Raw genomic sequence first — 15,526 nt, 5'->3', positions numbered from 1 at the left:
TCAGCACCACTGTGGCAGTTCATAGGGGAGGAGCACAGAAAGACGGCAGGCCAGAATTAAGTTCCACACAAACTTTTATTTCGGACTTTTCAGACTCAAAATAACTCTCCAGCTCTGCACACACACACCAGTCGTCTGGTTGGGGACAGAGCCCCCTTCCTCTGCTCTCTATGTCCTTATATAGGGTGTGGTCACTGGGGAAGACACACAAGTAGATTAACCAACATCAGGTGCAGTGATTCTGCCACTTACCTTCTCTGACTCCGCCGTCACAGACCGACGCTTGACCACGCCCCCGCTGCCACAGAGACCAAAAGTCTTATGCAACTCAGACAACAGATCTAGATGTACTTGTGACCAAGGATCTGTCATGGGGAACTCACATCGAGCACGTGTGCAAAGGTTAACAAATTGTTAGGGCTTGTGAAGTGTGTCTGCTGGGACATAAGTGATACTACAACAAGGCAGCTCCTCTACTGTACCTTAGTGAGGCCCTACCTTGAATATGCATGTAATTTATGGTCACCATACACAGTAAAGCACAAAGCTTTAATAGAGAACATTCAGAGACGTGCCGCTAAGTTTATTTTAAATTACCCTCCCTCTGATGTCTGCTACATAGACTTAAATCTCTGAAACTTTTATCATTGGAACACAGGTGTGAGATTTGTGACTTGATACTGTTTTACAAGATTCAGTCTGGCACTAATACTGCTAATTTTTCCAGCTTACTAATTCCTGGTACATCTTGCTATTCCACCCGGAACTTTGATGCTGCTAACTACCGTCCTCTTTCCAGTCATAAACAGAACTACTTTCAGGAATCCTATTTCTCAAGAACTGTTAAACTATGGAATAGCCTTTCTTCAAACATTAAGAACGCAACCAGTTTAACTGTATTTAAGAGTCGACTTCATACTTTATACTTTGAAAAGCTACCTATGGTACATACCGGCCACCATGGTCAGTTATCTATTTTATTAATAATAGGATATTAGAAACTGTTTTTTTTTCATTGTTTAAGCATTGTATACATAATTTGTTTATATATTATAATGGAAACTTCTAATAAACACATCAGAATGCTTAGCAGTTGTCTTTTCATTTATTTATTATAGTAGATCATATAAAACAGAGATATAAAACAGGAAAGGAAAAAGAAGAAGAAGACACCACTTCAGGTGATGCCCGGAGTGTGCATTCTGAGTTGTGTCTTAGTGGCTGTTATCTATTATACTCTAAAGGCATTCACTTACTACTTGCATCTTCACGTGATTGGCTCGAGACTGTCTATGAAGCTTTGTTAAAGTGTGCACCTGGCATGCTATGGGATGTGCAGGCAGATGCGTGGTTAGGGAGAATCCAGACACCCTGATTATCACCAGCCAAGGGCACAGAAAGGCAATTACACCATGTGGGAAAAACAACTTTTCTCAGTGCACATTTGAGCTCAACACACAGAAACACAGAGAATAGGAATGTTCATTCACTAAATTTTCTTCACAATATTTTCATAGTTTATCAGCAACAATATTTTTACATTTGTGCAAGGGAAAATTGTCAATTGGGACTATCCGTCCTGTAATTTTCACCTGTCAATCAACTTTGTATGGATTTATGATGAACTCTATTAAACTAAACTAAACTTAAACTATTGGCTTTCACAACAGTGACTTCTATATGCCTTGACCAGGACATGTCATGAGACACTGTAATTCCAAGGTCAGTGATGGATGATACGCATTCAAGCTGTCAACCCTCAAGGATGTAATTCCTGCTTGAAGATGGAGTTTTCTTCTTGGAAACGTGTAGCGCTTTACATTTAATTCCACTGAACTCCACTGACCAGTCCTGACTCCACTTGTATAGTCAATCTAGGTCACTTTGAAGAAGACTCTCAGCAACAGGCTGGTCAATAGCATGGTACAATTTAGAGTCGTCCACAAAAAGGGTGATGGTTGAGTTGGAACAGATGGAGTCGGGAGCATTGTTGACATACATGTAACAAATTTCTAACTTTAGGAAACAGAGGAATGGGAAGCAGGCTTCAGAACAAATGAGTTTGTTTTATTGGCACACTTTTCAGTGACTTTTCATGACCCAAACACACTAAACACACATGCAACGGGTGTCACAGCTCTCTCTCTTGTTCCTGACTGTCTGAAAGACACGCAGAGACACAGGTTAATAGACAGCCAGTAATTTGACACAAGTGCACCTCATCACATGCTGCCTGCTGGTTCAACCTGCCTCCTTGCCATTCACAGCCAATGCTCGACCACGCCCCCGCTGCCACATACCCCTACCGCCCGACTGCAGCTGACCCCCGGCAGGAGAGGTAATCTGCAACCACCATCTGTGCCCCTGGCCTGTGGACCACCTCAAACTTTAAGGGCTGAAGGGCCAGATACCAATGAGTAATCCGCACATTGGCATCCTTCATGTGGTGGAGCCACTGGAGTGGAGCATGGTCAGAACAGAGGGTGAATGGGCATCCTAGCAGGTAGTACCAGAGTGTGAGGACCACCCACTTGATGGCCAGATACTCCTTCTCTATTGTGCTGTACTTTGACTCTCACAAGGAGAGCTTGCAGCTGATGTACAGCACCAGACGCTCCACCACCTGGGACAAAACAGCCCTCAGCCCTCCTGTCCAATGCATCAGTCTGTAAAACAAAAGGAAGAGAAAAATCAGGAGAATGAAACAGCGGGCACCCACATAAAACCACTTTTACCTGAGCAAAAGCCCGTTCCCACAGTGCCATCCACTGGACCAGATCTGGTGCCCCCTTTTTAGTGAGGTCAGTCAGTGGGCTGGTGACATCTGAAAAATTAGGCACAAACTGCCTATAATAGCCAGCCAGCCCCAGGAACTGTCTCACCCCCTTTTTGGTCTTAGCTTGCGGGCAGGCCAGAATCGCTGTAGTCTTATCAATTTGGGGACGCACCTGCCCATGACCTAAGTGGAAGCCCCGATACTGTACTTCCACCCATCCAATTGCACACTTCTTTGGGGTCGCGGTGAGCCCAGCATGTCTCAGTGACCTCAGAACCACCCTCAGATGTTGTAGGTGCAACTCCCAGTTATTACTATAAATGATTATATCATTTAAGTAGGCCACCGCATATGCATTGTGGAGATGGAGAATTCGGTCCATGAGATGCTGAAATGTTGCTGGAGCCCCAAACAACCCGAAAGGAAGGGTGACAAATTGGTATAAGCCAAATGGAGTGGAAAAGGCCATTTTCTCATGGGATAATGGAATCAAGGGGATCTGCCAAAATTCCTTTGTCAAATCCAGTGTCAAGTAAAAGCAAGCCACGCCTAACCGATCGAGCAATTCGTCAATGCGGGACATCAGATATGCATCAAATTTAGACACCGCATTGACTTATCTATCGTCCACACAGAATTGGATCGACCCATCGGTCTTGGGAACCAAGACCACTGGGCTGCTCAAGTCGCTGTGTGACTCCTCAATTATTCCTATCTTAAAGGAGATACGCAGAGCCTTTATTTTTAAATAAATTTCTGAGTGGATAGTATCTCCATCCTTGACTCTTGTATGCTGCATAAATGGGAATTTAAAAAATATATTTTTGAGAGTTAAAATCGACTGCAAAGTTGGCATTCGAGCTGCTCCACTGAGCCAGCCAGCCCTGAGTGCGTGATGTCACAGCAGTAACCAGTTTTAAGGCCGAGGCCTTTTACAGTTATAGACCAAAGTCATATAAATAAAAATTTATGGTGAAAGTAAGTGTGGCAGCGGGGGCGTGGTCAAGCGCCGGTCTGTGACAGGAGGGTGGAGTCAGGGAAGGTAAGTGGCAGAATCCCTACACCTGACGCCAATTAGCCTGTGTTTGTGTGTGTCTTCCCAGTGACCGCGCCCTATTTAAAGAAGGAGAGCAGAGAGCAGAGGAGCTGATCCCCAAGCTAGATGCTGGTTGCGTGGGTGTGTCTGTTGGGTTACGATATTGTTAGACTGAAAAGTGTGGCAATAAAGCCTTATGGGTCATTCCGTGCCAACTCACCTAAATTTCAGGAACTCCCCCACATCACCGTCTCAGATTTTACTCAAAAAATTCTCTAATCAAGAATCATATGTTTGTACCACACATGCAAAATATTAGCCCCCAATTATGTTGTAGTTTTGGAACTACAGGCCTTTGAAATATTGATGTCAAAACACCACGTCGAAATTGGCTCTTTCCCCAACTTCAGAGACCCATAACTTTTTATTGCAGCTATCTAGAAAGTTGTGTGTGCAGATTCTTACTGAATGATACCCACTCTTTTCAAATCTGTTGCCAGAAAGCCTCTGAAGGACATACTTTTTGCATAATAGGAAGCCAAAAATGGCATTTTGGCCAAAATCGCTTAAAATTCATTAAAACTCAAAGGGGCCTAGTAGAAATATGAAACTAGTTAGATTTTTTTCCTCATTACATAGTAATTTTAGGGTTGTTATCTGTTCACAGAAACATATTTTGCGATGAAAATTATATTCCTGAATTTTTAAAAAATTTTTTAACATCTTACGTCCTTTCCGAGGGGGCTAAAATAGGGCATTTTTGCCATCTTATTTGTTAATGTGGCTAGGGGTTTAGGATCTTCTAGTTTTTTGTGAAGATGCTCTCATATAAGATGTAACTACTCCTTGATTTTTTTTAACAAACGCCCCTTGCTTCATATTTTAATAATTTTTTTTGTACATGGACAGTTTCATCATTTTTCACTTTTTTCCACATTCAGAACTCTGTAACTCTACATTGGAAAATTCCTACTAGCAGCTATTTCAGATTTACATACACTGACATACAAATTTTCATATTTTAGTAGTAGTCTGCCCAAGAAATTCATATTTTTCTTTCTATTGGGACCTAAAAACAGCTATTTGGCCAAAAATGACAAAAATGTTGACTTGATATTTTTCAAGTTCTGGAGGGAATGGGCTATTTTCCTCATAAATTAAAGATGTGGTGACTTTTTCTATCCTGGAACAAGATCTCATCACAGCTTCTGCCCAATTGCACCCACTCAGCTGGAGATGAGAAGGGTTTCTTCTGATGTGGTACCATCATCGGTAGTGGACATAGGACCTGAAACCACACCAGTTTTACAGTCCCAGTTACAGGCCCCAAGCCAAATGTCCCAATCTGCACCAAATATGTACCAGCCAGGCAAATATATTGCCTGTGTTTATGACAGAAAATGGTACATTGGAAATATTGTCACCAGAAATGAAGAAGAAAATGATGTGTATGTCAATTTCATGAGACAAGGACGAGGCAACACATTCTCATGGCCACCACAAAGCAGGAAAGATGAATGTTGGGTGCCTTTGCTTCATGTCCTTTGTGTGGTAGAGGCCCCAAACATAAAAAGTGGGGGACGCCATTACCAACTAACAGAGGATGACTTCAAACTTGTGAAAGACTTAAGTTTTAACTTATGTACTACTAGATGACAGTTTATGAGTGTCTTAGCACATCACATGAAACTGTACTGCCTGTGAATGAATTACCCATTATCACGGATGCCCATATTTGACTTTAAATTATGTACAAATCTTGTGATGTTTTTCAACATCATGATCATGGATCATTGAATGTGTTAATATGTAAATAAAACCTCATTGCTAAATGTTTTGTGCTTACACAACCTTGAAGTATATAAAAAATACTACTCCAGAATTTTGTTGTTATTTTTCTATATTTTCCAAGGATATTCAACAAAAATTGCAATTATACCTAAAATTTTCTAATTGCAAAAAATAATATACAATACAGAAAAAGTTGTTCAGGAAATGTGTATGCCTAGATTAGGTTCTTATAAGCCTTAATTTGTGTGCAAAACACCCCTTTATTATTCCCTTGTTTATTAAAAGCTGCCCAGCGTTTTTGTCATTTTTGGCCAAATAGCTGTTTTTAGGTCCCAATAGAAAGAAAAATATGAATTTCTTGGGCATACAACTACTAAAATATGAAAATTTGTGTGTCAGTGTATGTAAATCTGAAATAGCTGCTAGTAGGAATCTTCCAATTTAGAGTTACAGAGTTCTGAATGTGGAAAAAAGTGAAAAATGATGAAACTGTCCATGTACAAAAAAAATTATTAAAATATGAAGCAAGGGGCGTTTGTTAAAAAAAATCAGGGAGTAGTTACATCTTATATGAGAGCATCTTCACAAAAAATTTGAAGATCCTAAACCCCTAGCCACATGACCAAATAAGATGGCGAAAATGCCCTATTTTAGCCCCCTCGGAAAGGACGTAAGATGTTAAAAATTTTTTTGTAAATTCAGGAATTGAAATTTCATGGCAAAATATGTTTCTGTGAACAGATAACAACCCTACAAATACTATGTAGTGAGGAAAAAAATCTAACTAGCTTCATATTTCTACTATGCCCCCTAGAGTTTTAATGAATTTTATGTGATTTTGGCCAGAACGTCATTTTTGGCTTCCCATTATGCAAAACGTATGTCCTTCAGAGGCTTTCTGACAACAGATTTGAAAAGAGTGGGTATCATTCAGTAAGAATCTGCAAACACAACTGTCTAGATAGCTGCAATAAAAAGTTATGGGTCTCTGAAGTTGGGGAAAGAGCCATTTCGTCATGTGGTATTTTGACATCAAAATTTCAAAGGCCAGTAGTTCCAAAACTACAATGAATTGGGAGCTAATATTTTGCATGTGTGGTACAAACATATGATTCTTGATTATAGAATTTTTTGAGCAAAATCTGAGACGGTGATGTGGGGACCCTTAGGTGAGTTGGCACGGAATGACCCTTATTATAAACTGATCTCTGTCCTGCCGTCCTCTGTGCTCCACCCACTCATACCAAACTGCTACAGTAAGAAATACCATTCCTGACTTGCTCAACTAAGATTGATTTGACTTCATTGATTGTGGGTTGACTCTCATTAAAACAGGATAGGTGTTATAACTTATGCAACATACACGTACATGCATGCATTTTCACTAATAAAACATAAAAGGCTAATTAAATAATCAAATGAACTGAGATAATCACATTCTGAAGCAAATTAAATAATCTTATACCAGTAACTTAAACACACAATACAAGTTACATGTATTAATCTAAATGCAGGTAAACAACGTGTTGGGTTGTTTTTTTTAATCCAAATGAGAGTCAGAGCTTACCCTTCTGTGTTCTCGCTTCTTGAAGGCCGATTGTTTTTGAAACAATCTGACTTTCAGTTGTTTATTCAGTTCTCCATTTGTTCACTCCTTCCATGTCAGGGCGAGATGGCAGCAATATCCAGTTTAGATATAAGACGGCTGCTCCACTCATTCACTTTTCTTCATACTGTGTAGTCCACCATTACTGCTGGGCTCAGGCAATTACTAAAACCCTGGAGAGAACGGGATGTCACTGGTTTGAGCAACAACTGCAGGGAGGTCACTGCCCAAGCAATATATCCTGTCCCATTCCATCCTGGGTTTTACCAACAACCCTCAGCTCACTCCAGGAGGACTGGTGCAACTGAACTTACTTTCCTTTTAAAGAAAAATAATTAAATAAAATAAATACTTTCCTTTTCTTGTAGTTTTATTTTTCTTTAATTGTTGGTACTGCACCCTCTTTCAATATGGGCTTATAGCCAATGCTCCTCAACAGATCAGAGGTTTCGTATGAGTCTTCAGTAAAATGTGCAGAGCAGAGGAGAGACCACTTCATAGGTGCCCAACGTGCCTGTGAATTTCTCACAAAGCGCGTCCAAATCTTTGCAGTTTGAACATTCTTGGGCCATGAATGCAATATAAATCCAGCTTCTGTCATGTTGCTGCACCGGCCAAAAACACATCTACATGGCATGGTGATAAATTAGCTCAAAATGGAGGATCGGAGTTGCAGTCAGCTTGGTGTTTTAGTATAGCAGAAATGGCGATGAGACCGATGCACTTTCTGTTATGACGTTATAGACATCGACATCATTCACTCAGACCGCTACCTATATAAATCACTTTAATCATAAAAATTACTATATTAGATTTATTGTTAACGCTGAAAACTATTCCTGTGCCATTCTTGAGGTCTCGAGGCATTTATAAACGAAAGTGAGGCCATGGATCTGCGCATATGCTTTAAGCATAGCCTGAAGTTCATCCTGAACCACATTTTTCCTTGTGTTCAGGGAGCCAATATGGGCAGCTGCACACCACCACCTCTGGAGGAGTCTCAATGTGGTTTTCTATGAGGCTAGTATGACCAGGGAGGGGCGAGAACACATTGGAGTATTCTTCCTGCAACCTAATTACTTATGCTCTTTGGGACGGTAAGAGATGGTCTCCACAGAGGACCAGGGTGAATTGGGCTGCACTTTTTGGACTTATTTCTGGGCCAGCTCCACCCTCTCCAGATCTACTGTCACCAGAGCCACAGGAACCTCCTCTCTCCATGGTTTCAGGAGATTGAGGTGGTACATTTGATATGTGTCACCCCTATCTGGTCATTTGACCTCAGAGTCAACCTCCCCAATTCGCTGTGTGACCTCAAAGGGCCTTTGCCACTTGGCGAGGAATTTTGAACTTGAGGTGGGCAGTAAAATGAGGACTTTATCTCCCACTGCAAATTCCCTTAACTGTGCCCTTCTGTTGTACAAGTGAGATTGATGTTCTTGGGCCTGTAGCAAATTTTCCTGGGTTATGTGACTCAGTAAATGGAGTTTTGCTCTCAGGTCAAGAACGTACTAAATTTAATTTTTACTTTGAGAAGGGGTGGCACGGTGGTGTAGTGGTTAGTGCTGACACCTCACAGCAAGAAGGTCCGGGTTTGAGCCCCGTGGCCGACGAGGGCCTTTCTGTGTGGAGTTTGCATGTTCTTCCTCGTGTCCGCATGGGTTTCCTCCGGGTGCTCCGGTTTCCCCCACAGTCCAAAGACATGCAGGTTAGGTTAACTGATGACTCTAAATTGACCATAGGTGTGAGTGTGAATGGTTGTCTGTGACTATGTCTCAGCCCTGTGATGACCTGGTGGCTTGTCCAGGGTGTACCCCACCTTTCGCCCGTAGTCAGCTGGGATAGGCTCCAGCTTGCCTGCGACCCTGTAGAACAGGATAAAGCGGCTAGAGATAATGAGATAATGAATGACTTTGAGAAGGCCCCTAATCCCAATTTTCTTTAATGATGTCTGACACCATAGGGCTTGCGCCCATACAGCAATTCAAAAGGGAAAATCCCAGTGGAGGACTGTGGGACCTTGCCCACTGCAAACAGAGGGTCTAGCCACCTGTCCCAATTTTTAGCATCCCCATGAATGAACTTACAAATAATGTTCTTAAGTGTTTGGTTAAATCGTTTGACCAGCCTGTCCATTTGCGGATGATAAACACTAGTGCGAATCAATTTAATCCCCAATAATTCATATAATTCACACAATGTGCATGACATAAACATAGTGCCTTGATCAGTCAGGATTTCTTTCAGAATCCCAACTCAGGAGATAATGCAGAAGAGTGCCTCCACAACACTGCATACTGAGATATTGCGGATAGGCACTGCTTCCAGGTATCGCATTGCATATCCACGATTACTAATACAAAGCAACACCCGCTTGCAGATCGACCTAATGGCCCGATGAGATACATGCCAATTCTTTCTAAGGGAATCTCCATCAATGGCAATGGGCGCAATGGCACTTTTGGTGTGGCCACTGGATTTACCAGCTGGCATTCATGACATGCCACACACCACCTGTGAACATCAGTGGGAATCCCTGGCCAATAGAAATGGGCCATAAGATGATTTATTGTTTTATCCTGCCCCAAATGCCCAGCCATAGGATTATGATGAGCCACATGGAATAAAAGTTCCCTGCAGCTCTTTGGGACCAACATCTGTGTTATCTTTTCTTTAGTTTGAGTGTCTTGCATCACTTGATATAGTCTATCCTTAATAATAGAAAAGTGCAGGAAGGAAAGCACAACATTAGGTTGGAGGATTTGGCCATCAATTACTTTCACTTGGTCAAAGGTGTGTCTCAGAGTCTCGTCATGCACCTGCTCCAATGGGAAGTCCCCTAAGAGATTCCCCAGAGAGGGAGGATGGCTCTCCCCACTCTCTGTGTCATCATGACGTGTAGCTGATGCGGGTGTGCCCAAGACCACCTCCCCAGCCAATGTTGTGGTGGAATCCCCCCATGACATGCTACTGCAGGATTCACTCACTACTATTTGTTTCATTAATGTTTTATACCCTGGCCAATCAGTTCCCAGGATCAGAGGGTGAGTGAGACTCAGACTAACCGCGGTCTCTATGCTATGTTTTCCTCCCCGGAAGTGGATAGTGAAGGGCATCAGTGGATATTTGTGTATATCACCATGCACACACTTTTATCCTTCACCAAACATGCACTTCCCAGTGCCCCGCATTGGGTCAGGTTTTGATGTCTGATTACAACCTGAATCCACCAAAGCCTGAAGTGTACCCCCTTGAATACCCACAGCTATCCTGTACACCCCGGCTCGATCAGGGGAAGCTTGAGATGCATCAGGAATGCAAATCAGTAGCCCCACCTCCTTGTGGAAGCACTAATTCCCTACCTTCCCTCCGCATCTACAGACCTGCCCGGGCTCGCTCACAGTTCTGACGGGCATGGACAAGTTCACCTGTGGAGAGAGAGAGGGGTTTAATGGCGGCACAGACACAGAAGGAGAAGGGAGAGTGGAAACACGAGGATAGACACGAGTGTGAGGAGCAGGTTTCAGTGGAGTTGGCCCCCATTTCTGCAGGCCTGGGATAGGGGACAAGCAAGGAAAGAGGAGAAGGAGAAAGCGAAAGTGATTGAGCGAGAAAGGGAGTTGTAACAGAGCCTGTTTCTGGATACACTGTCAGATGATCCTCAGCCAGTCAGACCACCTCCTCCAGCAACGTCGTTCAGTGACACTGGACCCACACTGATATCCCGCTTGGCAGCTGAGCAACGAACTGTTCCAGTGTCACTTGCTCGATGATGGCTTTGAAATCGCACTTGCCGGCCAGAAGCCAATGTTGGCAGGCACCCTGGAGCTGTTTGGCAAACAGGAACGGCTGGCCCACTTTGTTGCAAGCCAGCATGTAGAAGCTCTAGCTCTGCTCTTCTGGGCCACATCCAACATGCTGTAAAATGGCTTGCTTCAGGTGGGGGTACTGCAGAATGTTGGTGGCTAGGAGCTGTCGAGCCACGAGCTGGGCTTCCCCCGACAGGAGCGGCAGTAGTCAAGCTGCCTACTCTGAAGTTGCCCATGAGCTCACCTCCATGACATGCTCAAACAGCTCAATGAAGGCATTGGGGTCGTCCTGTCTCCCCATCTTCACCAGCTGGACGGGCACGCTGGCTGCAGGAATGCCAGCTAGAGCATCCACAGACTGGACCCAGCTCTGGATCACCTGCCAATCCTCTGCCTGTGCTTCATGGAGATCCCGGAAGCACCATCCCTGGTCGATGGACAGTGCGACGAGGGCATGCTGCTGGTGCTGGAGGTCGTCGGTGAGCATTTGGGGGAGTCCTTGGACTGGTTCAGATCCCATGGCAGCATTCGTTCCTCAGGCCTTGGTTTCGGCACCAGTGTAACAACTTTCTAACTTTGGGAAACAGAGGAATAGGAAGTAGGCTTCAGAACAGGTGAGTTCATTTTATTGGCACACTTTTCAATGACTTTTCATGACACTAACACACTAAACACACACGCAACAGTGTGTCACAGCTCTCTCTCTCTCTCTCTCTCTCTCTCTCTCTCTCTCTCATTCTTGACTGTCTGAAAGACACACAGAGACACAGGTTAATAGACAGCCAGTAATTTGACACAGGTGCACTTCATCACATGCTGGTTCAACCTGCCTTCTCGCCATTCACAGCTGATGCATGACCATGCCCCCATTGCCACAATACACAAGGAATATAAGGGTGGATTGAGTGGAAACATTTGTTTTTACCTCCAGTCCCAGCTCCTCCCTCTCCAGAACTACCATCACCAAAGTCATGGGGACCCCCTTGTTCCATACTTTAAGAAGATAGAGGTAATTACTATAATTAAAATGGGGAAAACCCTGTGAAGGCTTGTGGGACCTCTCATGCTGCGAATAACAGGGGATGAAGCCATTTATCCCAGTTACATGTGTCTTTGCTCACAAACTTATGAATTAAGTTTCTAAATTTTGGTTAAATCACTTGACCAATCTGTCTATCTGTGGGTGATAAATGCTTGTGCAGATTGAACTAACCTCCAGTAACTTGTAGAGATCACAAAGGATATGTGACATAAACATAGTGCCCTGATCAGTCAGGATTTCTTTCAGAATTCAGACATGGGAGATAAGTTTAAATAGTGCCTCTGTGACATTATGCATGGAAATGTTACACAGTGGTACTGCTTCCGGGTATCACGTTGCATAGTCCACTCAGACTAAAATAAAGCGATGCCCTCATGCAAACCAATCTAACAGCCCAACAAGGTCCATCCCAATTTATTCAAAGGGTGTCTCAATTAAAGGAAGAGGACACAATGGTGGTTTTGAAGTGGCCACTGGATTCAGCAGCTGGCATTTGTGACATGCCGCACACCACCTGTGGATATCCCCACAAATCCCTGGCCAATAGAAACGGGCCATGAGATGGGTCAGTGTTTTATCCTGCCCTTGGTGTCCTGCCATAGGGTTATAATGAGCCACATGGAATGAGTTCCCTGATGCTCTTTGGAACCAACAACTGGGTCTCATTTTCACCAGTTGAGTGTCCTACATCACTCGATACAACTTATCCTTCATTACTGAAAAGTATGGGCAGGCGAGCACAACATTGGGCTGGAGGGTTTGACCATTGATTACTCTCACTTTGTCAAAAGCATGTTGCAGTGTTCCCTCCTGTCCCTGCTCATGAGGGAAATCCTCTTGGGAACTCCCAAGAGAGTGGGGAGGGCCACAGCACTCCCCACTCTCCGTGTCGCTATGACACGGAGCTGACATAGATGGCTCTGAGACAGCCTCCTGGGCCAACACTATGATAAGATCCCCCTGTGACGTGTTACTGCAAGACCACTACTTGCTCCATCAAATACTTAAACCCCAGCCAATTTGTTCCCAGGATTAGTGGGTGTGTGAGGCTTGGACTAACCACTACCTCCATACTTTGGTTTTTCCCCAGAAATTGAATTTGGACAGACACCAGCAGGTATGAACATCCCCATGCACACACAGAACCTTCACCAAAAACGCTGTACCCAATGCCTCGTCTTGCACCACACTTTGGTGGATGGAGGCCTGATTGCGGCCTGAATTCATAAACATGTGATATACACCCCCTTGGATAATCACTGATATGCGGTATGCTCCAGCTTAATTGGGGGCAGTCTCTGGTGTGTCAGGGATCCAGACCACTGCCCTGACCTCCATCATGTGGCACTGGTCCTGGAAGTGCCCAGGCTCACCACACTGTGAGCACACCAGCCCAAGCCTCATCTCTGAACAAGTGGCTCGAGGATCACTCACCTGAAGGGGAGGAGACACAGAAACACAAGAGAAAGAGGGGAGAGGGGAACCACGGGCTAATTGAGCCAGCTACAGGGGAGTCAACCCTTGCTTCAGTGGTGCAGGGACAGGGAGGTGATGGGAGGAAGGAAGGAAGAAAGAGAGAGACAGAGAGAGAGAGAGAAAAGAGTCAGGCTGTCCACCTGCTGCCAGAACTGCTGCCAGATGGTCCTCAGCCTGAGTGATGGCTCTATCCAGTGACACCGGGCAGTCACTTAGCTGTTCCTCCTGGCAGCTGAGCAATTAATTACTCCAGTGTGACGACATCAATGGTACCCTTGGTATAACAATCATCTGCATTCAGCTACCACCGGCAGGCGTCCTGGAGCTGCTGGCTGAACACAAATGGCCAGGCAGCCGACTAGACCCCGAAGCCGCCGCCAGGCGCTGCTAAAACCGCCATTTAGAATTTGAGCCGCCGCCAGCCAATAATTTTCTAAGCCAATTTGAGCCGCTATCTAATAAAATTTGGCTGAGCCACTAAGAATTGTGTACATCAAATAATGGGTTTATCCACATCATGAGCTACAAGAAAAGTGACACAAACATGATCAACTGTACACACTAGTAGTAACACAATAGAGACATATAGGCATACACTGTAGAGATTTAGAACTGATATCACAGCACAGAGAGCCACCACAAGCTTGCCGTTGTGACTACCTGTCTGGCTTCCCGCCCCTCACACCGTTACCACGATACACTGGGGAACCCGGGAACCCACCCAGAGCATCAATCGACTCCGATATCGACGAGATGGCTGCATTCTTTGCCGCTGCTGAGGGAAAGTGTAAAGGTATTTTTTTGTTTGTTTGTTTCACATACTTCGAGATTGATAAAAAAAAGTACTCCACCACTCTACTTTCATCATAGTAAGATAGCTGCCAGTCCTTCACTGGTCATTGCTAGTGAGAGTAGATAGCTAGATGCCTTCCTCGAACAATCCAGATTAGCTTATTATTAGCATTGAACTACAATCTTGCTAGATTTATATTTACAATGAAGTAAGAGACCAGGGGACCTGTGGTAATTTGCTTTTTATTCCCACCATTTGTTTGATCCGTTCGCCCGGATATATGCCACACAGTGACGTCCATTAATTAAGCCGGACTCCCTCAGAGACACTCTTTCATGATTCATACTTTGCAGTCTGACCACAGCTAGCAATATACTGACCGCTCTGTTTGCCTGGTAGGCAAGGCAGACAGAACATTAGTGAACTTGGCGGTCGGAGATAATTTAGAGCGAATCCGTCGCCGTACACTGCACAGAATAAAGTCTACTAGGGCCTACTATATTTTAATATCTCATAATTCATATGATTTCATGTTAAATGACCCGTGTGTATGTGTGTGTGTGTGTGTGTGTGTGAGAGAGAGAGATAATAATAATACATCTAAGTACTAATAATAAATAAATGTAATAAATAAATAACTTATAGTCAATAAATGCTATCATAAATACACCATTTGTTGTAGTACAATCAGTTTTTTAACCAAACTGTGTTGTGGAAATAGCCTATGTATCTGTGTAACCAGTACACTGCATCTTATAATCAATTGAATGTAGACCATAGGTGTGAAGAAACAGTATCAGCCATTTGTAGCCATAAACATTTTGGTGGCTGCAGCAGCCATTAAGGTTTTGGCTGAGTCAGCTAGCCAGCCAATAATTTCATCAGCCAGCCATTATCCTGAAAACAAACGGCTTCGGGGTCTACAGCCGACCTCTTTCAGAGTCAGCATGCGGAAGCACTGGTGATGTTGTTCAAGGGTGCAGCTAACCCATTGCAGTATGGCTTACTTCAGGGCTGGATACTCCAGCCTGCTGTCCAGGAGTAGTTGCTGCATGGCAAGCTGCACTTTCCCGGGTCAGGATAGACAGTAGGCACAATAGGCTGCTCGACCAGCCACCCCCACACCTCCCTGGCTTGCTCAAAGTGAGCAAGGAAGGCCTCCAGGCCATTGTGAGGCCCCATCTTCATTAGTGTGAC

Source organism: Neoarius graeffei, chromosome 2 (genome assembly GCF_027579695.1).
Source record: "Neoarius graeffei isolate fNeoGra1 chromosome 2, fNeoGra1.pri, whole genome shotgun sequence".
Lineage (NCBI taxonomy): Eukaryota > Metazoa > Chordata > Actinopteri > Siluriformes > Ariidae > Neoarius > Neoarius graeffei.
The sequence above is the reverse complement of the archived record's forward strand: the minus strand, read 5'-3'. Positions refer to the sequence as shown.